The sequence below is a fragment of the Jaculus jaculus genome, chromosome 5 (assembly GCF_020740685.1).
Source record: "Jaculus jaculus isolate mJacJac1 chromosome 5, mJacJac1.mat.Y.cur, whole genome shotgun sequence".
Lineage (NCBI taxonomy): Eukaryota > Metazoa > Chordata > Mammalia > Rodentia > Dipodidae > Jaculus > Jaculus jaculus.
The window spans coordinates 91184088-91207024 of NC_059106.1; the positions used below are offsets into that span (position 1 = coordinate 91184088).

Here is a 22937-nt window from a genome sequence, read left to right on the forward strand (position 1 = left end):
TCACTGTTAGCTCAGGCGAGCGTGGGGGACACGGGGACGTCATCACAGCAGAGCAGCGCCTCACTGTTAGCTCAGGCGAGCGTGGGGGACACGGGGACGTCATCACAGCAGAGCGGAGCCGCACTGTTAGCTCAGGCGAGCGTGGGGGACACGGGGACGTCATCACAGCAGAGCAGCGCCTCACTGTTAGCTCAGGCGAGCGTGGGGGACACGGGGACGTCATCACAGCAGAGCAGCGCCTCACTGTTAGCTCAGGCGAGCGTGGGGGACGCGGGGACGTCATCACAGCAGAGCAGCGCCTCACTGTTAGCTCAGGCGAGCGTGGGGGACACGGGGACGTCATCACAACAGAGCAGCGCCTCACTGTTAGCTCAGGCGAGCGTGGGGGACACGGGGACGTCATCACAGCAGAGCAGCGCCTCACTGTTAGCTCAGGCGAGCGTGGGGGACGCGGGGACGTCATCACAGCAGAGCAGCGCCTCACTGTTAGCTCAGGAGAGCGTGGGGGACACGGGGACGTCATCACAGCAGAGCTGCGCCTCACTGTTAGCTCAGGCGAGCGTGGGGGACACGGGGAACGTCATCACAGCAGAGCAGCGCCTCACTGTTAGCTCAGGAGAGCTGGGGGACACGGATGGTCATCATAGCAGAGCAGCGCCGCACTGTTAGCTCAGGCGAGCGTGGGGGACGCGGGGACGTCATCACAGCAGAGCAGCGCCTCACTGTTAGCTCAGGCGAGCGTGGGGGACACGGGGAACGTCATCACAGCAGAGCAGCGCCTCACTGTTAGCTCAGGAGAGCTGGGGGACACGGATGGTCATCATAGCAGAGCAGCGCCTCACTGTTAGCTCAGGCGAGCGTGGGGGACACGGGGACGTCATCACAGCAGAGCAGCGCCTCACTGTTAGCTCAGGCGAGCGTGGGGGACACGGGAACGTCATCACAGCAGAGCAGCGCCTCACTGTTAGCTCAGGAGAGCGTGGGGGACGCGGGGACGTCATCACAGCAGAGCAGCGCCTCACTGTTAGCTCAGGAGAGCTGGGGGACACGGATGGTCATCATAGCAGAGCAGCGCCTCACTGTTAGCTCAGGCGAGCGTGGGGGACACGGGGACGTCATCACAGCAGAGCAGCGCCTCACTGTTAGCTCAGGCGAGCGTGGGGGACACGGGAACGTCATCACAGCAGAGCAGCGCCTCACTGTTAGCTCAGGAGAGCTGGGGGACACGGATGGTCATCATAGCAGAGCAGCGCCGCACTGTTAGCTCAGGGAAGCACCTCTTGGGGTAAAGCGCTAGAAAGTACACAAGGGGCTGACTGAGGCAGGGAGGGCTGCAGAGACCCCCTCAGGGTTCTAGAACATAGCACTGGAATGGAGCTTGGGGAAGGGTGGAGTGGCCTGGGGAAGGGAAGCTGAGGAGAGAGCATCTGAGTCAGACACTGATTCCACTGGGGTTGTCCACTTGTGCCAGTCAGGGTTGAAGTTTCTGACCTCATTCCAGTGGAGAGGCTTGGAGAGTCTCAAGATGGTGAAAGGCAGAAGCTGCCAGGACAAAGTGAATTTCTCACTTTTATAACTTTTATATGGTGTGTGTGGGGGGTATCTAACTAGAGATATGGCCTTGCTACAGACAGGGTGGATGTGCCTGGGATCATTCAGTGTCAGGGGCTGAGGGAAGGCACAGGAGAGGTTACGCAGTCATAAGCCTGTGCACTTTCCTGGTCTTGCTATTCTAACCAGGCTATCAATCAGCTTTTCTTTCTTGTTGTGCTTGGGGTCAGCAGGAACTATAGGGGCCTTGTGGCTACTTTGTCTGCATAGGACTGCATCTGTCCTCTTAAGGGAACAGTGTCTATGACCAAACAAGTGGTAGGCTAGCTCCTCAGCTGTGCTCTGTGTGCAATAACCTTAGAGGGCCTGACTCACCTGAGAAAGGCCTTAGCTCTGAAGCAGCAGCTTTCCATTTAAATGTTGGGTGTGACTATCTCAGTGGTAGCACTAAAAGTGGCACTGATGGTTCTTTTCTTTCATTTCTTTTCTTTTCTTTTTTTTTTTTTTTGAGGCAAGCACAACAGACTGGCCTTTTTTTTTTTTTTAATGTGAGGGAACAAGAAAGAATTGGTGCGCCAGGGCCTCCAGCCACTACAATTGAACTCCAGGCCTGTGTGCCACCTTGTACCCATGTTTGATCTTGGGTGCTTGTGTCACCTTGTGCATCAGGGGTAGGTGGGATCTGAAGAGTCAAACATGAGTCCTTGGGCTTTGCAAGCAAGTGCCTTTACTACATCTCTACAGCCCTCCTCCATTTTTTGAGTCAGAATCTCTTCAGGCAGAATGTGGAAAGTTTAACTAGGAATTGCTTGAATAAAATCAGTTGGGAAGTTTACAAAAAGCAAAACCAAAAAAACTAAGGAACTTTCCCCATAAGCCACGGCCTCCTGGCTGGGCTTCCTCGGCTGTGTGAGGCTTTGCTTCTCAGATGCTCGTTCTTGAGATATTGCCTTGTCTTCACAGGAACTTCATTCATGGTTTTGCGCTGCCTCAGTTGTGCTCATGAGACTTGGCACTCAGCCACAAGCAGAGCTGCCTGCTTTCTTCAGTGTCTGGTACACAGAGAGCTTTAGCAGGATGCCTCTACCTTGCTATGCAGTCTTTAGTCAGGTGTTAGAAAAATAATCTGAGCATTTATCTGGTGAACATGACTCTTGCATCTTATTTTATTTATTTAAGAGAGAAAGAGGCAGAAAGAATGAGTGTGCCAGGGCCTCTAGCCACTGCAGGCAAACTTGAGACACATGTGCCACATTGGTATTGGGGAATCAAACTCCAGTCCTTAGGTTTTGCAGGCAAACACCATATCTGCTGAGCCATCTCTCCAGCCCCAACTTTGTGTTTTATTCATTCCTTTTTTTGGCTTGTGTATGTATGTGTGTAGTATGTGTGATATGGTATGTATAGTGCATGCATGTGTGTGTACACGTGTGAGGACAGAGGCAAACATGAGGTGTTCTCTTCCATCACTCTTCCATTGTTTCCTTGGGGCAGAATCTCTTGCTGAACGTGGAGCTACCATTTTTTTTATTCATTCTGCATGGCCAGCAAGTTCCATTGATTTTTCTATTTCCCTTCCTTACAGGACTTCGGATACAGGAGGTATGTGGGTGTTGGGGATTGAACTCAGGCTGTTCCAGACCCTCTCAGGCCCTCATGCTTGTGCAGCAAGTGTTTTATTCAACAAACCATCTACAGCCCTCATCTGTTGCTTTTTTTTTTTTTAATTTTGAGGTAGGGTCTCACTCTAGCTCAGGCTGACGTGAAATTCACTATGTAGTCTCAGGGTGGCCTTGAACTCACGGTGATCCTCCTACCTCTGCCTCCCAAGTGTTGGGATTAAAGACATGTGCCACCACATCTGGCTCCTTCATCTGTTTAAACTCATTATCCCAGTGACAACAAGCCAGAGGTTGCAATATAGTAAGCTGACATGGGAGCTAACTTATTTCTGTCAGCCTTGACAAAATGTTCACTTAAAGCAAACGACTCTTTGCACCATATATAAAACGTTGATTATTAAAATGCTTTCTTTCCTGGGTGGGCATGAAAGTTACATGAAACTAAATTGTAATGTGACCAGCAGACATGTAATGAGTGCCTACTATGTCATTTATTTTGAGTTTATACTCTAAGACTAAAGGATTCCATAGAAAAATGCTTACAGATGTGCCTAGAGACACCCAGGTTTAGAACTTGTGGAACAAGCCAGAATTAACCAAGAGAAGGGTGAAGAAATGAGTCCCTGTAAGAAAGCATCATGGGTGTGCCAGTCTCTGCAGGGAACGGTTGTCTCTGTAGAACAGACCCATGCTGTGTGAATCTGTGGTGTGGAAAGTCACGGACTGATTTTCATACAGCACTTACTCTCTTGTGGCCTTCACATGTTGAAAACAATTGATATGTTTAGCTTGCATATAAACGAGTATGTTTTGTCAAGAAGGCATTCATTTTCATCATGTACACAAAGGCATGCTTTTCAAAATTGTTAAATTGTTAAAAGTGTTAAATTGTGAGCTACTTTTTGTAAGAATTTGAAACATTAATAAATAAGACTAGATAAAACAGCAGAAAGAAGACCCAGTGTTCATTTCTTTTATTAGCCCTGAACTTTCAGTGTAGACTTAAGTATTCTTACAAATCCAGATTCAGGGCTGGGAAGATTCAGTGGCTAAAGGCAATTACTTGCAAAGCTTATCAGACTGGGTTCAGTTCTACAGTACACACATAAAGGCAGATACACAAAGTAGCACATGCATGTAGAGTTTGTTTACAGTGGCAAAAGGTCCTGGCATGTCCATTCAATCTCTCTCTCCTCTTAAACAAGTAAATATAAAAACAAATCCAGCTGAGCAGTGACAGTGGAAGGCATCTCCATCACCCTCTAAGGCTCAGGGACAATTGTGGAAGAGATGGTGGAAAGAATGTAAGAGCCAAAAGAAAGGGAGGAGTGCTTACAATACTGTCAGACACAATGTGACTGGTATTCATGACCCCACAGTGGCTGGGGCTGTCTTCACAAGGCCTGCATAGTAGAAGGGTAAAAAAATGATGCCATCAAAATAGAAGAGAGACTAGTTGGAAAGAAGAAGGGATTCAGTGAAGGGGCATGTGGGAAGGGAAAAGAGAAGGTGGTGGGAGCAGATTATGATCATGTTACATTGTTTATATTTATGGAAGTTGTCACTGAAAAGGTTAAAAAAAAAAAACAAGTCCAGATTCACATTTTCGTGCCAGTTTCAACACACATATTTTTGTGTAGTTGGAGCCTGTATGTGAGTCTGTTGGTCTGTCTTTACATCCAACCTTGTTGTATTGTTCTTTTCCGGTATCCTTCTGCACTACATCCTTCTTATAATGATGGTAAAATAAACTCCTGCCTGGTGAATGGCTGTTGGTTTAACTTTTCATCCAGATACTGGACATTTGGGTTGTTTTCAAGGTTTTATAGTTAGGGACATATTTGTTATAAACATTATGTACAGAGAGCTTAGTCAGCAACATTCTGAACCCCTTTTGGGATGGGACTCTGCCAGGGTCTTTGAAGTGATAGAAACTCATTAAATTAAGAGTCTCAAGAATTGGCAGTCAGGTCTTCTGAGGCAGCATCTTATTCTTAGCCTGACTTTCCTCCTCATACATTTAGGCGTCTGACCTAATGGGGGACCTATGTGTGTCAAGGAGTGTACCGTGCATTGGTGAGCATGGTGGGAGAGTTTTGAGGTACATGCAAAGTGAGGCCATTCTTCACAGCTGTCATGGTAGCATAGGGTTGGTCTTCCAGCCAGGTGAAAGTCACCAATTGAATGTCAGTCTAGCTCTAAGTGGGTGACCCTATGCTGGCAGACTTTGCAAGCAGGTGTCATTAACCACTGAGCCACCTTCCCAGGCCCAAGACTTACATCTTCATTCATTTCTCTGACCTGAATGGCATTCACTTGGCTTCCCAAGTGGATGGATTTGAACTAGGACTTTGGCACTTACCAGCCTGAAGTCTTTCTGTGCCTTCTGTCTGAAGGTCATGTCACCTGTTTTATTCATTAGCCCTGTTATAGGGAAAGAAATATTATTGAACAACTCTTCCTTCCTTTATCAGACAGGAAGTATATTTAGCAGCTTAAAGTTCTAAAGTCAACAGCAGTAGCTTAAGTGCAACCTATATCATATACATAGTCCAGTGGGTGGATTGAGTAACTGTGTGGTGGTTTGATTCAGGTGTCAGCCATAAACTTAGGTGTTCTGAACGCTAGGTCTCCAGCAGTTGGTGATTTGGGAATTAAGGCCTCCTCGAGGCAGTGTATTGTTGGGGGTGGGCTTCTGGGTGTTATAGCCAGATTCCCCTTGCCAATGTTAGGCACACATTCCTGCTCCTGTTGTCCATCCGATGTTGGCCAGGAGTTGATGTCTACCTTCTGCTTGTGCCATCATTTCCCCCTGCCATCATGGAGCTTCCCCTTGAGTGTGTAAGCCAAAATAAAACTTTTTTCTCTACAAGCTGTTCTTGGTCAGGTGTTTTCTAGCAGCAATGAGAACCTGACTATTGGATTTTCCTTGGAATTGGGACTACCATTGTATGTAATATGGTTGTGACTGTGGGACAGTCTTCTTTCCAAAGGCCTGCTACCTAAAAGGGCTTCGGTTTATCCCCATCCATGCTTGCTCTGTCAAAGTGAGGGTGGGAGGGACTGTGGCTTATTTCTACTGCCCCTCTGGTCCAAACTGTACTTACATGCTTTGTTTTACTTGACTAGTAGCTCTCAGGTAGTAAGTCACCATGCGGGACTCACAGTGAGCTCTCTCTAGCACTTACAGTGCCAAGGAACTGGTTTCCTCTTCTGCTCATTCATCACGTTGTAGCTTGGATAACTGCTAACTCTTGGAAGCTTTGCTGGACATCCCAGACTGGTGTGGGCCCTTCTCCGTGCTTTCTGAACTCCTTGTTTTCTCCGTGATACGCTATATGCCACCAATCCTGAGACGCTGCATGGCCTGATTCCTTGTCTACACAGTCACTGCGGGCTTCTTGAGAAGGACAGTATTTTGCTCTCTCGTCCTCCCAGCACCTCTGCTAAACACACACTAGGTACTAGAGAAGCTTGTAAGGAGCAGGATGGTGGAAGAACCACCATGCTGCAAACTCCCTGCCTCAGTGCTTGTTTGGCTGTTACCCTCCTTTCAGCTTTCTTTGGGCGATGAGTACACACTGGATCTGGTTTTAATTTGTACTGCAAGGCATGGGGACTTCATGAAAATATACACATTAAAATAGCGAATGTTGGGCTGGGGAGATTGCTCAATGGTTCAAGTGCTTGCTTGTAAAGTCTGACAGCCAAAGTTCTACTCCTTAGTATCCACAGAAAGCACAAAGTGGTGTGTGCATCTGGAGTTTGTGTGCAGTGGTCCATATACCCCCTCCCTTCCTTCTTCTTCACAAATAAATAACTAATATTAAAACAAAACAAAATTCGCTTACCTCATCTGACAGGGTGACAGTGGGAAGGTGTAGAGCCTGGGAGTGTATTATCAATGCTATGTCTATTGGTACATACAATAAAAACATTTCTATTGTGATAAAGCATTTCAGTGCTGAAGATCTGATGACTCACAGGCTATCCTGTATTAAATTGTGAAATTTGGATGGTTTTGTTTCCTTAATGCCCTTCAGTAAAAATCATTTCCTGTGACTTTTATTGATATTAGGGGAAACGTTCCATATTTTTTATGAATTCTTTCCAAATGAATTAGGTCAGAATTTGCAAATGAAACTACAGAAGATACATTTACAGCATTACTCAAATCTTGTGTAGGATTGGAGACATTTGGGGGCATTCTGTTTAATAGAGTTGAGTATTGCTTGGCTAATGCAGATTTTGGGCCCGAGTATGCACTGAAATTGTCTTGATGATGTATCTGCCAAAGCATGGAATAACATAGCAGAGAGCATGCGGCTAATGCAACCTCTATTGTAACACTGATGCTTGACCAAACTGCTCTTTTTTTGAGGTAGAGTCTCGTTCTAGCCCAGGCTGATCTGGAATTCACTATGTAGTCTTAAGCTGGCCTCAAACTCACAGCAATCTTCCTATTTCTGCCTCCCCAGTGCTGGGATTAAAGGCAGGCACCACCATGCTTGGCAGAGAGAGAAAGAGAATGAGTATGCCAGGGCCTCTAGCTGCAGCAAACGAACTCCAGATGTTTGCACCATTTTGTGCATATGGCTTTACATGGACACTGGGAATCACACTCAGGTCATTGGGTTTTACAGGTAAGCATCTTAACCAGTGAGCAATCTCTCCAGTCCCAAACTTGTAGTTTTTATTAGCTATTTTCACTTAACTGTGTAAGATTGTTTTTTTTTTTCCTTTCTAAAACATTGAATTTGTGCTCTTCTGCACAAAGCAATTATAAATTGGGAACTGGAACTATGGAAGAGTGGACCCTTGAAGCCTTGCCATCCAATATAAATGCAATATACTCTGCATTGGTTTGATCGAGGGTAAAATGTGGGTAAGTTTTAGAAATTTGCAGAGGGGAGTAGTTCCAGTGTGCCATAGATAAGAAAGCTGAAAAGAGGGTAACAGCCAAACATAGATAAGATTGGGAGAAGATGTGTTAAAAAATATGAAGACAGGGGCTGGAGAGATGGTCCAGCCACGGTTGAGGGGTTCATTACCCATGTAAAGCCAGATGTTGCATGTATCTGGAGTTCATTTATAGTGACTGGAGCCCTGGTGCACTCATTTTCTCTCCTCCCTTCTTTCAAATAAATAAATAAAATATTAAAAACAAACAAAAGTCATGAACACAGAAGCAGATGTGGTCCTGCATGCCTGTAGCACGTGGGATGGTGGGGTGCAAGAGTCAAGGTAGGGGCTGGAGAGATGGCTTAGCTGTTAAGCGCTTGCCGGTGAAGCCTAAGGACCCCGGTTCGAGGCTCGGTTCCCCAGGTCCCACGTTAGCCAGATGCACAAGGGGGCGCACGTGTCTGGAGTTCGTTTGCAGGGGCTGGAAACCCTGGCGCGCCCATTCTCTCCCTCTTCCTCTGTCTTTCTCTCTGTGTCTGTCACTCTCAAATAAATAAATAAAAAATGAACAAAAAAATATTAAAAAAAAAGAGTCAAGGTAGTTTCCAGACCAGAAGGGTTATCCAGTGAGGCCATGCTCATAACAAGCAAAACAAAACTTAGTTGATGTTTAAATTATTTATATTATTTCAGCTACATAAGAAACTGGGTAAGGATGACTGGCCACCATTTTTGTGGATTCACCAAAGTGCCAATATTTCTTGAGTGTCTCTAGTGCAGCACATGATGGTTCCTTGATGCTTTATGCAGAGACTTTCCCATGGGAAATGCTGTAGAGTGGGTGCTGTGAGATTCCATATATGTTTCTTCATCTTACCTCACAGGGCCCTCGTCTTATCTCTGGGATGCAGACTCTGGTCTTGGTTAACTCCAGGACTTAGGGACCCTACCATGTCACCTGGTGGTCTGCCCCCCAGTTTTCCATGCCGTTCATTGGTATTGTATAACCTGGCAGTTTCTTCACAGGGTCCCTGTGAAGTTGAAAGTGAATATTAATGGGCTTTAAAAAGCTATCAAAAGGCAAACATTTTGCCAAGAAGCAGTGCTATAGGTTAGGAATTTTTTTGTTTATTTGTTTGTTTTTTTGAGGTGAGTCTCACTCTAGCTCAGGCTGACCTGGAATTCACTATGTAGTCTCAGGGTGGCCTCGAACTCACAGCCATCCTCCTACCTCTGCCTCCCGAGTGCTGGGATTAAAGGCATGTGCCACCACGCCTGGCTCTTTTTTTTTTTTTTTTAAAGGATTAGGTTTCCTTTTCCTTTTTTATCTTTTTAACATTCTTTATTTATGACAGACAGAAAGAGAGAGAGAAAATGAGTACAACAGGGCCTCCAGCCCCTGCAAATGAACTCCAGATGTATGTGCCATGTATATCTGGTTTATGTGGGTTCTGGGGAATTGAACCTGGGTCTTTTGACTTTGCAGGCAAGTGTCTTAACTGCTAAGCTATCTCTCCAGCCCAGTTATGAGTTTTAAATAAAATATGTCTGTTTTATATTTACTAAATGACATGTAAGTGAAAAATTTTATCTTAAAATTGCAAAAGTTTTGGGAATATATTTGTAGCAAATACATACATATTAACTGCTAACCATGAGCTATAAGGAAGACATTCATATTTTTAAGAAAAATGTCAAAATCTGGGACAGGAGAGAGATGGCTCAGCAGTGAAGGTACTTGCCTGAAAAGTCTAAGGACTCGTGTTCGACTTTCGGTCCCATGTGAGGCAGACACACAAGGTCACGCATGTGCCCAAGATGGCACAAGCATCTGGAGTTTGATTGCAGTGGCTAGAGGCCCTGGTGTGCCAATTCTCTTTAACTCTGCCCCTCACTCTCTTTCTGTGATAAAAAACAATAAAAAACAAATGTCAAAATCCTAGTATGTGAGCCAGGTGTGGTGGTGCACGCCTTTAATCCCAGCACTCGGGAGGCAGAGGTAGGAGGTTTGCTGTGAGTTCGAGGCCACCTTGAGACTCCATAGTGAATTCCAGGTCAGCCTGGGCTAGAGTGAGACCCTACCTCAAAAAAAATTTTTTTTTAAATTAAAAAAAAATCCTAGTATGTGAATGAAACAAAGAAATAACCATTTTCAGTCTAGCATGATGGGGAATGATTTAACAAAGTATGGCTTTTCAAAATGAGGGACTTTGGGCTGGAGAGATAGCTTAGCCATTAAGCGCTTGCCTGTGAAGCCTAAGGACCCCGCTTCAAGGTTCGATTCCCAGGACCCATGTTAGCCAGATGCACAAGGGGGGGGGGCATACATCTGGAGTTTGCAGTGGCTGGAGGCCCTGGCGCACCCATTCTCTCTCTCTCTCTCTCTGCCACTGTCTGTGGCTCTCAAATAAATAAATAAAAATGAATAAAAAAATTTTAAAAAATGAGGGACTTTGAATTTATTTAGAAATGTACATGAAGTTTAAAAAAATTAAAATGAATAAAAGGAATGATGACTATCATTTATAGAGTTTTTTATTCTTCTATCAACTATATACAGAAAGTGTTATTAGTTCCTATTTTATAATAGAGGAAATTGAGGACCAAAAGTAAATTGTCCAAGGACTTTCTGTTTATTGGTTGAAGATCCAGACTTCCTTTTAGCTCTTCCCAACTCCCAAGCCTTTACTAGGTTTATTACCCACGAATGTAAAGTGCAACCAGAGTCATATAACATGCGTCGGCTCATCAGTAGTCACAGCTAAAAGTAGATGAACAGCACCAGAATAGCAGGGGTAGAGGTAAAGTCCACTGAAGCTTGCTGCCTTTTTTTTAATTTTTAATTTTTTAACATTTATTTTATTTATTAGAGAGAGAAAGAATGGGTGGGGCCTCTAGCCCCGCAAACAAGCTCCAGACACATGTACTACCTTGTATATCTCCTTTACATGAGTCCTGGGGAATTGAACCCGTGTTCTTTGGCTTTGCAGGCAAGTACCTTAACCTCTAAGCCATCTCTCCAGCCCTTGCTGCTCTTTTAAAACTGCTGCTGGGGCTGGAGAGGTGGCTTAGTGGTTAAGCGCTTGCCTGTGAAGCCTAAGGACCCCAGTTCGAGGTTCAATCCTCAGGACCCATGTTAGCCAGATGCACAAGGGGGCGCACGTGTCTGGAGTTCGTTTGCAGAGGCTGGAAGCCATGGTATGCCCTTTCTCTCTGTCTCTCTGTCTGCCTCTTTGTCTGTCGCTCTCAAATAAATGAAAAACAAAAACAGTTTTAAAACTGCTGCTGAATTTTCAGTAGGAAAAAAATGAGGGGAAAACAGCACATGTAATATTGCAACTTATTGTTCATGCCAACATTTTAATCCATTTTTCTTGGATTGTGACAAAATGAAAGCACAGGCGTGGGTTTTTTTTTTAAATTTTACTCTGATGTTGGTATTGTCAGAATGCTTCATCTCAACTTATCCATGCACTTAGTTGAGAACATATACAACGATGTGGTGGTTTGAGTCAGGTGTCCCCCATAAACTTATGTGTTTTGAATGCTAGGTTCCCAGCTGATGGAGATTTGGGAATTAACACCTCCTGGAAGCAGTGTTGTTGGGGGCGGGCTTATGGATATCATAGCTAGTTTCCCTTTGCCAGCGTTTAGCACTCTCTCCTGTTGCTATGTTGTCCACCTGTTGTTGACAAGGAGGTGATATCCACCCTCTGATAATGCCATTGTTTTCCCCTGCCATCAGGGAGCTTTCCCTCAAGCCTGTAAGCCAAAATAAACCTTTATTCCCACAAGCTGCTCTTTGTTGGGTGATTTCTGTCAGCAATGCAAACCGGACTGCAATACACCAGCTCTTCAACTGAAAATAAAATTGTGGGGGCTGGGGAGTAGTCTCAGAGGTTAAAAGCACTTGCTTGCAAAGTCGGCCAGCCCAGATTCAATTCCCCAGCCACCTATGTAAAGCCAGACAGGCATTCATTTGCAGTGGCAAGAGCCCCTGGTGTATCCATATGCATGCATGTACACACACACACACATGCATGCACACACATAAATAAATGAGAAAAGGCTCAGTAGTTAAAGGTACTTGCTTGCAAAGACTGAAGGCCCAGGGTTAGATTCCCCAGTGCCTATGTAAAACCAGATGCACAAAGTGGCACACGCATCTGGAGTTCATTTGCAGTGGCAAGAGGCCCTGGCATGCCCATAGTCATTCATTCTCTCCCCCTCTTTCCCTCCCTCCCTCCTTCCCTTTCTCTGTTTTTGTCTCTTTTTCTCTGTCTCAAATAAATAAAAATATATTTTTAAATGAAAATAAATTAATTAAATAACCCTTTAGTCTTGCATATGAGGCTGGTGACTAGGTAGAAGAGGTATTCCCAATGAACAACCCAAACCAGCTCTGCTGGGAGGAACCTTTCTTGGGTGGAGATAATGGGGATTACCCTTCGGTTAAAGGGGGCCAGTTCACCATTCTGGGGCATGCCCGACTTCCGCAAACTCTAGTTCTACCTCTAGAGCTACTTCTCTCTATTGCTACTGCTGTCATCCTGGGCCAAGCCGCCATCACATCACACCTGAACAATCAGTTGCTCAGAACTGGTCACCGTTAGCCTGCTGTTGTCTCTTCTAGGTACCTGCACACAAGTTGAACCTATTAGGACATGACATTCCCAGCTCTTGTGAATTTTTAGAACTTGGCACTGCTCAAAATTATCTACAGAGTTTTTTATTTCATTAACTGTGTTCTTCATTGCTAGTAATTCTGACTGGTTTTTCTTTATTATTTCTATTTCCTTATTTATGTCTTGTATTGCCTTCTTTATTTCATGAAATTGGTGTCCTGCATCTTCTTTGATTCCTTTGATTTCCTCTTTAAGTTCCTCTTTGACTCCTTTGATTTGTTCTCTGACTTCTTTGAACATATTTACAATCATTCTTTTGAAATCTTTCTCAGGCATTTCCTCTAACTCGTTCTCACTGGAGGTCATTTCTGATGCACTAATACTTTTAGGTGGATTTATATCATCTTGCTTTTTAGTGTTTCTTGTGTTATAATGTATATATTTTTGCATCTTGGATTAAGTTAATGCTTGGATTTTCTAGCTAGCTGGGTATTCTTAGCTGTATCAATTGATTTGATGTAATATATTTTCAGGGTAGGAGCTTAAGGTGTTAGGTGTGGCTCTTAAGACTCTGAGAGTATCTACAAAGGTGTTCCTAGGGGTTGCGTTTCCCTGCTATGGGAGTAGTCAAGTAGGCTGAGTGGAATAAAATAGAATAAAATACAGGTAGATTCTAAAATTGAACTAAACACTGTACACATTCAATCAAAAACAGCACTGAATATTTATGTAAGAGTAGTTATTATAGCAACCAGATCCTCTAGCAACATAGAGGTTAAGATTTCTGGTCTGTTGAGGGATATCCAAGTCAGCTTGTGACCAAGTGAGACCCTTCCCTGGTGCAATCCTAGTTACCTTGGATGATTTTGGTTTCAGTTAAGTTGCTGCCTGGTCATTGGGCTACTGTTCTGATTTCTGGAGCTGGGCACTGGCTTTTCCTGTGGGGCAAATTGAGCCTGGCAACTGTGGCCCTGCAGATCAGCACCCCTGCTGCTAGGACTGCTGCTGCTAAAGCTGCCTCTGCTGGGTCTGTCAGCAGCTGAAGCTGCTGCTGCTGGGCCCACCGCTGCTGCTGCCTCTGCCGTTGCTGCGGCTGTAGCTAGCTGCCACTTCTGGAGCCACTGCTGCTGCTGAAGCTGCTGCTGCTGGGTCCACTCCTGCTGCTGCCACTGAAGCTGCTGCTGCTGGGTCTGCTGCTGCTGCCGCTCCTGGGTCTGCCGCTGCTGGGTCTGCCGCTGCTGCTGCTGCTACTGGGTCTGCTGCTGCTGGGGCCGCTGTTACCGGTGCTGGAGCCACTGATGTTGCTGCCGAACTCTGCTCCTGCTTGGGTCCCGCTGTCGGCTCAAGTTGGCGTGGCCTGTCCTGGGACTGCTGCTGTGCTCGCTGGAGCTGGGCTCAGGCGGTGGGGGAGGGGAGGGAGCCACAGCTGCTCTGGTTCTCTCGCTGCTCCACGTGTTCTTCTACCTCGAGGTCTGCTCTTCCGTTGCTCACTGCCGCTCTCCCTTCACGTTTCCTGAGTTGCGGAGAGCGCGGTGTGAGGGGAAGCGCCCGCACCTGGCTTTTCCTGCGGCTGAAGCCGAGTCTGGCGGCTTTCTGGTGCACCGCCGCCGCCACCGCCGTGCCGCTTTTGCCGGCCTGTGCGGGCTCTGGATGCTCTGGATCTCTTCTACTTCTCCACTGCTGCTTCAATTTCCTATACACCTCACTTTTTAGTAAAAGTGTATTTTGCTGGATTTTTTTGGTCTTTCTTCCCCCCAGGCTGCTTTGGCGTGGTACCTACGCCGCCATCTTAACCAGAAGTTCCTCAAAATTATCTTACAGGGGTTGAAGAGATGGCTCAGTAGTAAAAGACTCTTAACCTGCAGACTGAAGGCCCCAGTTTGATTCCCCAGTACCCATGTAAAATCAGAGGCACAAAGTGGTGCATGCATCTGGAGTGTCTTTGCAAAGACTGGAGGCCTTGGTGTGTCCATAGTCGCACTCTGTCTTTCTCTGCCCCCCAATAAAATATTTTTTTAAACTATCTATTTTTATATGTGTTTATTATGATGTTAAGGGCCTCAGATGGAGAATACTATTTTCTCGTTCACTGCTGTACCTTCAGTACCTCCAGCGGTTCCCAGCATACAGTTTGTATTGTCTCAGTCACAGTCACATTCATGTACCGCTTATTATTGTCTGTGGAGACGAGAAAGCAAGAGTCAGAATACAGAGAGTGTACTCCTTCCAAGTCCTTTTTCATAGTCATTTAAGAGTACTTTAAATAGTAATGGAAAGATGTGCAGTATAAGATCTAGAGATAACCTAAGTCATGTCCAGGCACCCAAAGGAGATTTTCCAGCCTGTGTTTTCCCTATGTTAATTTACACCAAGGGTGCCCAATCTTTTTGATGTCTCTGGACCACAATGGATGTATGGTCTTGGGCCATAAAACAAATGTATTAACAAAAACTGACAAGCAAAAAAAAATACTTTTGTGATAATCTGTCACCACCAGAGAGTCCTTACTTCGTGATCCTTACCAGATAGCACCCTGCTTGGAGTCTTGAAATCATTGAATAGGTCCCACATTTTGCAGTCACAAATAAGGAAAACAATACATCTAAGTACTAAAATTTGGTTATTATTTTTTTATGAGAGAGAGAATTGGCACACCAGGGTATATGGCCACTGCAGCCGAACTCCAGATGTGTGCGCCACCTTGTTCCCATGCGTCGCCTTGTGCGTCTAGCTTACACTGCTAAGCCATCTCTCCAGCCCCATTGATTTACTTTTGGACATTTTATTCTATTACAGAGATCCTTGCACAAACATGTTCATTGCTGCTCTAGTCACAATAGCTAGGAAATGAACAAACCTACCTGTCATCAATTAATGAATGGATAATGAATATGTATTACAATTATACAATGGAATTTTATTAAGCCATAAAGAAAAATGAAACTGAAATTTTCAGGAAAATGGATAGAAAATGAATTGTCTTGAATGAGGTAACCCAGGCATAGCAAGTCAGACGCTCCATGTTCTCTGTCATAAGTGGATCCTAGCTTTGAATCTTTAGTGTCTGTCTATAGAGGCCAAAAAAACTAGCAAGTGGCTATGGAGGGTAGTTGGGGGTTCAAGGTAGGGGTAGTAGAACACATGTGATATAAACATAACAGGGGAGAAGACCTGGCGTGTGGGGAAGTCTAAACAGGGATGGAGGGTGGATGAGGGAGAGGAAGAAGTAGGGGAAAGGGTTAGCTAAAACTAGGATGAATGAAACTTTCTACTTTGTAAGCTAATTAAAACATATTTTAAAAATATTTTTAGTTATTTATTTGCAAGCAGAGAGAGAGAATGAGAATGGGTATGCCAGGGCTTCCAACTTCTGCAAATGAACTCCAGATGCATGTGCCACTGTGCATCTGGATTTACATGAGTACTGGGGAATTGAACCTGGGTTGTTAGGCTTTGCAGGCAAGTGCCTTAACCACTGAGCAATCACTCCAGCTTTAAAATATGGTTTTATTTTTATTTTTATTTTTTTTTGTTTTTCAAGGTAGGGTTTCACTCTAGCCCAGGCTGATCTGGAATTCATTATGTAGTCTCAGGCTGGCCTGGAGCTCACGGCAATCCTCCTACCTCTGCCTCCCAAGTGCTGGGATTAAAGGCATGCGCCACTATGCCCGGCCCTAAAATACATTTTTAAAAGTTTGAATGATAGCTGGTTGTGGTGGCACCAAAAAATAAAAATAAAAATAAAAAAGAACAAAGGAAGGTACCATACATGGATAGATAATAAAGAAGCCATAGGTTATTAGACAAAACCAGATGTGAGATACGTCCCCTATAAGTTGTTGGTCAGGAAGCCTGCAGAGGTCTTTAAAATAATATAGGCTATTGTTTTGTTCTTGGTTGACCACCAACACTATTCCCTATTGCTGAAGACACCACATGCCTCAGTTGTAATGTATAGAGACATTAATCTGAAACTGAGCCAGAAGTTTCCTCCTTGACGGCTAGTTTTTTATAATACCACCAGAAGGTACTATGCAGGATGCTGGGGGAGAAAAGTCATCAACCGTGTTAATCATCATGACCCTTGATACTACACAACCAACCTACCAGGAAAGATGTGCTCACTCATGCAATAGTGACAGGATTGTTACTGGGATAACCAATTGCTTTCATATATATATTTGAGAGAGAGAGAGAGACAGAGGGGTGGGGGAGGAAGAATGGGTATACCAGGGTCTCTTGCCACTGCTCACAAACTCTAGATACAATATTTGTGCATGTGGCTTTATGTAGGTACTGGGGAATCAGACCCAGACTGGCAGGCTTGCAAGCAATTGCCTTTAACTCTTGAGCCATCTCTCCAGCCCTACCAGTTACTTTCTGATTAGTACTCAACCTAGTCAAAAGCGCATAGTCAAGGAGGTCATAGGTCTCTAGTGGGAAACCTGTTGTTATGATGAATGGACATGCTGTCAAAGTTCCTACTAAATAGTTATATTTATACCTATAGTGTTGCTCTCAGCTTTGATCAGAGAAGCGCTTTTTTTGTGTGTGGGGAGCAGCAGTAAATGCTGAGACACACATCTGTTCTAAGTGCTAAGAATAAGTTTAGTTGTGTGATCATCCCTAAATAAGGCATTTGTATCACTTCCTCTAAGGCTTAGGGAATATTGTGGAAAAGGGGCTGGAAAGAATGGAAAAGCAGGAAATGAGGGGAAGTGCTGTGGAATGCTGCCTCCTGGACAGAACATGGCCTTTCATGGACCTCTGGCAGCTATGCTTTCCTGCAGATTGAGCTAGTCAGTCAGTGTTTCATCATGCTGAGGCTCAGGAGCCCTGCCCCTCCTGAAAGGAGCTGTTGGCATCAAATGTTTGATGGGGGAGTGTGACTCATACTCTAGTTCTTAAGCCACTGGTAAATTGCCTATGCTCCAGTTAATACTGCACCTCCCTCCATGCAAGTAACCCTGATTTAACTCCATGGGTCACCAAAAAAAAAAAAAAAAAAAAAAAACAATAGCTGGTTGTGATGGCACACACCTTTAATCGCAGCACTACACAGGAGGCAGAGGTGGGAGGATTGCTGTGAGTTTAAGGTCTGCCTGAGACTACAGAGTGCATTCCAGGTCAGCCTAGGCTAGAGTGAGACCTACCTCAAAAACTAAAATAAAATAAGCAAAAATGAAAATAAGAGAGGGACAAATTGGGAAGAAGGGGCTTTAGAGAGTATGAGAGGGAAATGGGGGACAAGTATGTTCCAGCTATGTTATATATTGAAGCTAACCTGCTTTCTTCCTTCCTCACTCAAAGCAACCCTTGATCCTGTGGTTTCATATTCCCACCTCAAATTATTCTTTCATTTAGTTTGCAAGCGTGGGCAGCAATTCTCCCTTCTGCAATTAACTGCTATTATCTAACAATGTTGTTATGAGAACAGACTTGGATCAGTTGATGGTTATAATTAAAATGGAAAATAATTATCTTGTTTTGAATTGTTCAAATTTATTGAGAGTAGAGGTGCTAGGAGCATGGACTCTGGAGGCAGACTCTGCTGCCACCTCATATCCTTGAGTGAGCACTTAAACCTTATTGGGCCTTAGTTGCTCCATTACAGAGTGGGGCTGTTAATTTCCTTATCACATAAAGTTATTGAGAAGATGAGTTGAAGTAACAGGAATAAGAACAGGTCCTGGGACATGGGAAGTATTATGCAATATTGGCAGTCACTGTGATTTTCTATTAAAATGACATCATAAGATAAGGTGGTGCCAGATTACTGGGAGAAGGAAACTGGTGAATGAATTCTCTGTTGTTTGAATATAAAATGTCCTTGATAGGCTCATGTGTTTGAAAACTAGTACCCCCACTGGTGGCACTACTTGGGAAGATTATGGAACCTTTAGGTTTTAGCACCTTGCTGGAGGAGGTGGGTCACTGGTGGAGTGCCTTGAGGTTGACTCCACCTCCTGTTCATTTTTGCTTTCTGGTTGAACTGTGATGAGCTGTCCCACCATGATTTCCCTACCATAATGAACTATGTCCTCCAAAACATAAGCAGTATGAACCCTTTCCTTCCTTAAGTTTTTTTGGTCAAGTATGTGTTCACAACAATGAAAAAGTAACTAATAGAGAAAATTGATGGGGCCAGAGAGATGACTTAGCAGTTAAAGTGCTTGCCTACAAAGCCTAAGGACCCAGGTTCAATTTGCTAGTCCCCATATAGAGCCAGCACACGATGGTACATGCATCTAGAGTCCGTTTGCAGTGGCTAAGAGGCCCTGGAGTACCCATTCCCTCTCTATCTTTCTCATAAATAATAAATAAATAAATAAAATACTTAAAAAGAAGAAAATTGGTAATGAGAACTGGGGCCATTGCTGTGATAAACCTGACCATGTTTCATAAGTCTTTGGAACTGGTTTGTGGGATTTAGGAACTCTTGTAAAGACTTTGGAACTTTAGGCTAGAGAAGCCTTAGGGCTATAAGCAGACTTTAATGGACCATTCTGGTAGGAGTCTGGATGACTAGGATGCCGAGAGAAACATGGGCAGTGGAGGCCTGTCTCATGAGGTTTCAGAGGTGAACAAGGACTTATCTGGAACTGAGCTACTGGCAGGTTATGTGAGATTCTGACAAAGAATCTAGCTGCATTCTGCTGTGTCCTGAGAAGGTCAGTTGAACTTAAAGGTAATGGACTAATTGGTTTGGCTGAGGAACTCTCAAGGAAGCCCAGTGTTCTGTCTGTGGAGTGGCTTCAGTGGCTGCTCTTATTCTGGTCGACAGTGAAGAAGAATAAAATGACTTTCAAAATATAAAATTTGGCAAGGAAAGAAGTATGTGCAAGTGTAAAGTTGCAGATTCAGAGGCTGCTGGACAAAGCAGCTGTGATTGTTGGGGGATTAGCACCCTTTAAACAGAAGCCCGCTGCTCTGCACTGGGTAGGATGCCCTGAGCGCAAGACGCATTGTCATCTCTAGTGAGCATAAAATATTCTTTTTCTGTGCTAGAGAAATGGCTCAGCAGTTGAGGCGCTTACTTGCAAAGCCTAAGGGCCCAGGCTTGATTCCCAAGTGCCCACATAAGCCAAATGCACAAGGTAGCACATGTATCTGGAGTTTGTTTGCAGTGGTTGGAGGCTTTAGCATGCCTGTTGTTTCTGTTTGTCTCTTTCTCTTTCAAGTAAATAAATTTGTTTTTTGTTTGTTTGTTTGTTTGGTTGGTTGGTTTTTCAAGGTAGGGCCTCACTCTAGCCCAGGCTGACCTGGAATTCACTATGTATTCTCAGGCTGGCCTTGAACTCATGGTGATCCACCTACCTCTGCCTCCCAAGTGCTGGGATTAGAGCTGTGTGCCACAATGCCTGGCAATAAATTTGATTTTTAAAACAGAAGAAAATTCTTTTTCAAAGATAGAGCCCCTTCTCAATGGGGTGCCCACCCTTAGTGCTAGTAGGGGCTTGTGCCCTCCCCTCTGGCCCATGGGACTCCACGGCGTCCAGCCCAGTTGCCCCTCTTCCACTTCTGCCAGCTGCCCACTCTTCCATAGGTCCCTCCCCAGGCTGGGAACTCACCCTGGGCAGCGCTGCAGCCTACCTGAAACTCAGACAGAGGTGCCTCCCTAGGGTGGGACCTTTCATGCTGGGGATCATTTGATAATGGAGAACTAGAAGACAGGCCTCAAGCACTTCCTGTACGAATTAGCAGTCCCACGTTAGCCCTAGAGGCTAAACTCTTTTGTCAGCCAATCACAGTTTGAAACCTCTGTCCTCTGTTTCAGAGGAGAAAATTCCAAGGACTAGAACCATATTCTCTGGCACAGAGAAGGAAATAAGAAGGGATGGCTAGAGATTTCTTCTCCATCTGACTTTGAGCCCACCATCCTTGTTGGCTTTGATGCTGTTACTGGAGAGTTTACTGGCATGCTGGGACAGTGGGCCCAATTCTTACAGGCCTCTGATAACAAAAGACTAAAAAAAAAGAATCCCTGTCTTAAAGTTCTATGATTATAACAAGGGAAAGAGAAATACCTGAGTTATACTCCTGAGAAAAATGGCCTCCCTTCTGGAACACCAGCACTGGATACCAAGGGATCAGAAAAGTCTTACAGAGGAAGACAGTGATGATGAAGAGACTGCTCCTCCACTCATTGTCATCTGAACAAGCTGTACAAAATCAGGTTATAGGCACTCTGTAAATGACCCCATTGCTGTCTTAAGTCATTAATTCTAACATTGATGGTGGTGCTAAGTCTAAAAGACAAAGAAGAACAAGATGACAGATGATGAGATTACAAAGAGATTATGAACTATTGTGTGCTTAGGTGACTGTGTAAAACAATCAAAAGTTCAGACAAGGGCCTGCTGGTAGTTTTCACTGTGATTAGTGTGGAACTGAAGCAGGAAGTTGCTATAAAGCTGATTAAGGGCTGGAGAAATGGCTTAGAGGTTGAGGCACTTGTTTGCAAAGCCTAACGACCCAGGTTCAATTCCCAAGTACTCATGTAAAGCCAAAACAAAGTGGCACATGCATCTGGAGTTTGTTTGCAGTGGCTGGAGACTCTGGCAGGTCCATATTCTCTCTCTCTCTCTCTCTTTCTTCCTGCTCGCAAATACAAAAAATAGGTTAATTTACAAGAACAGTTGAAGAAGGACTTGATCATTAATGAGATTCTGGTGGTGAAAGAGTTAAGGATCATGACATAGTGAAGCTCTTAAATGATTACCTTGTGGGAAAGGGGTTGTTTGTGGTACCTTGCTGGTTGCTCACTCACAATTGTAACAGAAACTGTATGGATGAAGCAGACTGCTGAATGAAGTATTTATAGGTACTGGGGTGTTTACATGCTAATCAGTGATCCACAGAGACATCAGAAATGATCATGTGCTTTGGGTGATGGAAGGCTTCCGTTTGTGTGCCCAGATCACTCCTGAAGCAGAGCAGTCACAGTATCCTGGTTGGAATGCCATCATGAATGGACCAGAAGCAGTGACAAGGAAAGCTTCTGATTCTAAAGTTGACATATGGTCTCTGGTTATTATGGCTTTTAAGATGGTTGAAGGAGTGCCTCCATGCTTCTGTGAGAATCCCTTGTACATAACAGCAGTGAATGGAACCCTACAACTTCAGAATCCAGAGAAACTTCCAACAGTATTTCTGGATTATTTTGTTTTTAATTAATTTCCTCACTTGAATCTAATATAATTTGATCATAATCTTATCCCAATATCTTCTTCTATCCCCTTATCCCCCTTTCCTGCCAGTAAACTTCTTTTTAACTACTCCCTCTTGTCTTTTATTTTAATAGATTTTTGTTTGCTTGTTTTTCGAGGTAGGGTCTTGCTCTAGCCCAGGCTGACCTGGAATTCACTGTGTAGTCTCAGGGTGGCCTTGAACTCACAGCAATCCTCCTACCTCTGCCTCCCAAGTGCTGGGACTGAAGAAGTGCACCACCACGTACAGCTACTACAGAATTTTTTAATACCATCATCCTCCATGTTGAAATGTTGATGAACTCAATATTGTGGAGGTCTTGTGGGGGTATTGATAGCTACTGTGAGGTCATAAAGTAACAGGCATGAAGTTAGAAGCTAGTGTCTCAAAGTACTCCTATCCTCTGGCTTTTACATTGTTTCTGTCCCCTATTCCCCAACGTTTTTTGAGCCTGAAGGGTATGATAAGGATGTCCTGTTTGACACTGAGGACACGGCCATCGTATATATATATATATCAATGGGCATAAACACAATATAAATATTATATTTTGATGGGCACAGCATATTATTCCCCCTAGGGTCTGTGACCCATTCAGCCATAGGTTTGGGACTAGGTTTTCAGTACCAGGGATGAATTCTCTCCCATGGAATCAGCATATTATTCCCCCTAGGGTCTGTGACCCATTCAGCCATAGGTTTGGGACTAGGTTTTCAGTACCAGGGATGAATTCTCTCCCATGGAATGAGTCTCAGGTGCAGCCATGTCACTACTGTACTGGTGGATACCTCTTGCCTGGTTAATTGGTTGTGTAGTACATAGAATAAATCCATAGTTGGCCTGTTGGTGACTTTTCTTCTCTAGCCGGCTGCATAGCACTTTCCAGCACTATGATAGCTAGCCAGGAGGGAGGTTTCCAGCATCATTTCAACTTGATTTTCCAATGTCCTGAGACTGACACTTGTGGTGTCTTTAGTAATAGGGCCTTACAGCCTAGTTCTGATGGGCAACCAAGAGCTTTAGCAAT

General features: G+C 44.5%; 1 protein-coding gene and 1 pseudogene across 4 annotated transcripts in view; both read left to right on the top strand.

Annotated features, from left to right (window-relative positions):
* The window catches only part of Gng12 (G protein subunit gamma 12), a 144369-nt gene that overhangs the window by 38233 nt on the left and 83199 nt on the right, over nucleotides 1-22937 (top strand). The window lies entirely within an intron of this gene.
* On the top strand, nucleotides 635-21877 carry LOC123460684 (annotated as a pseudogene).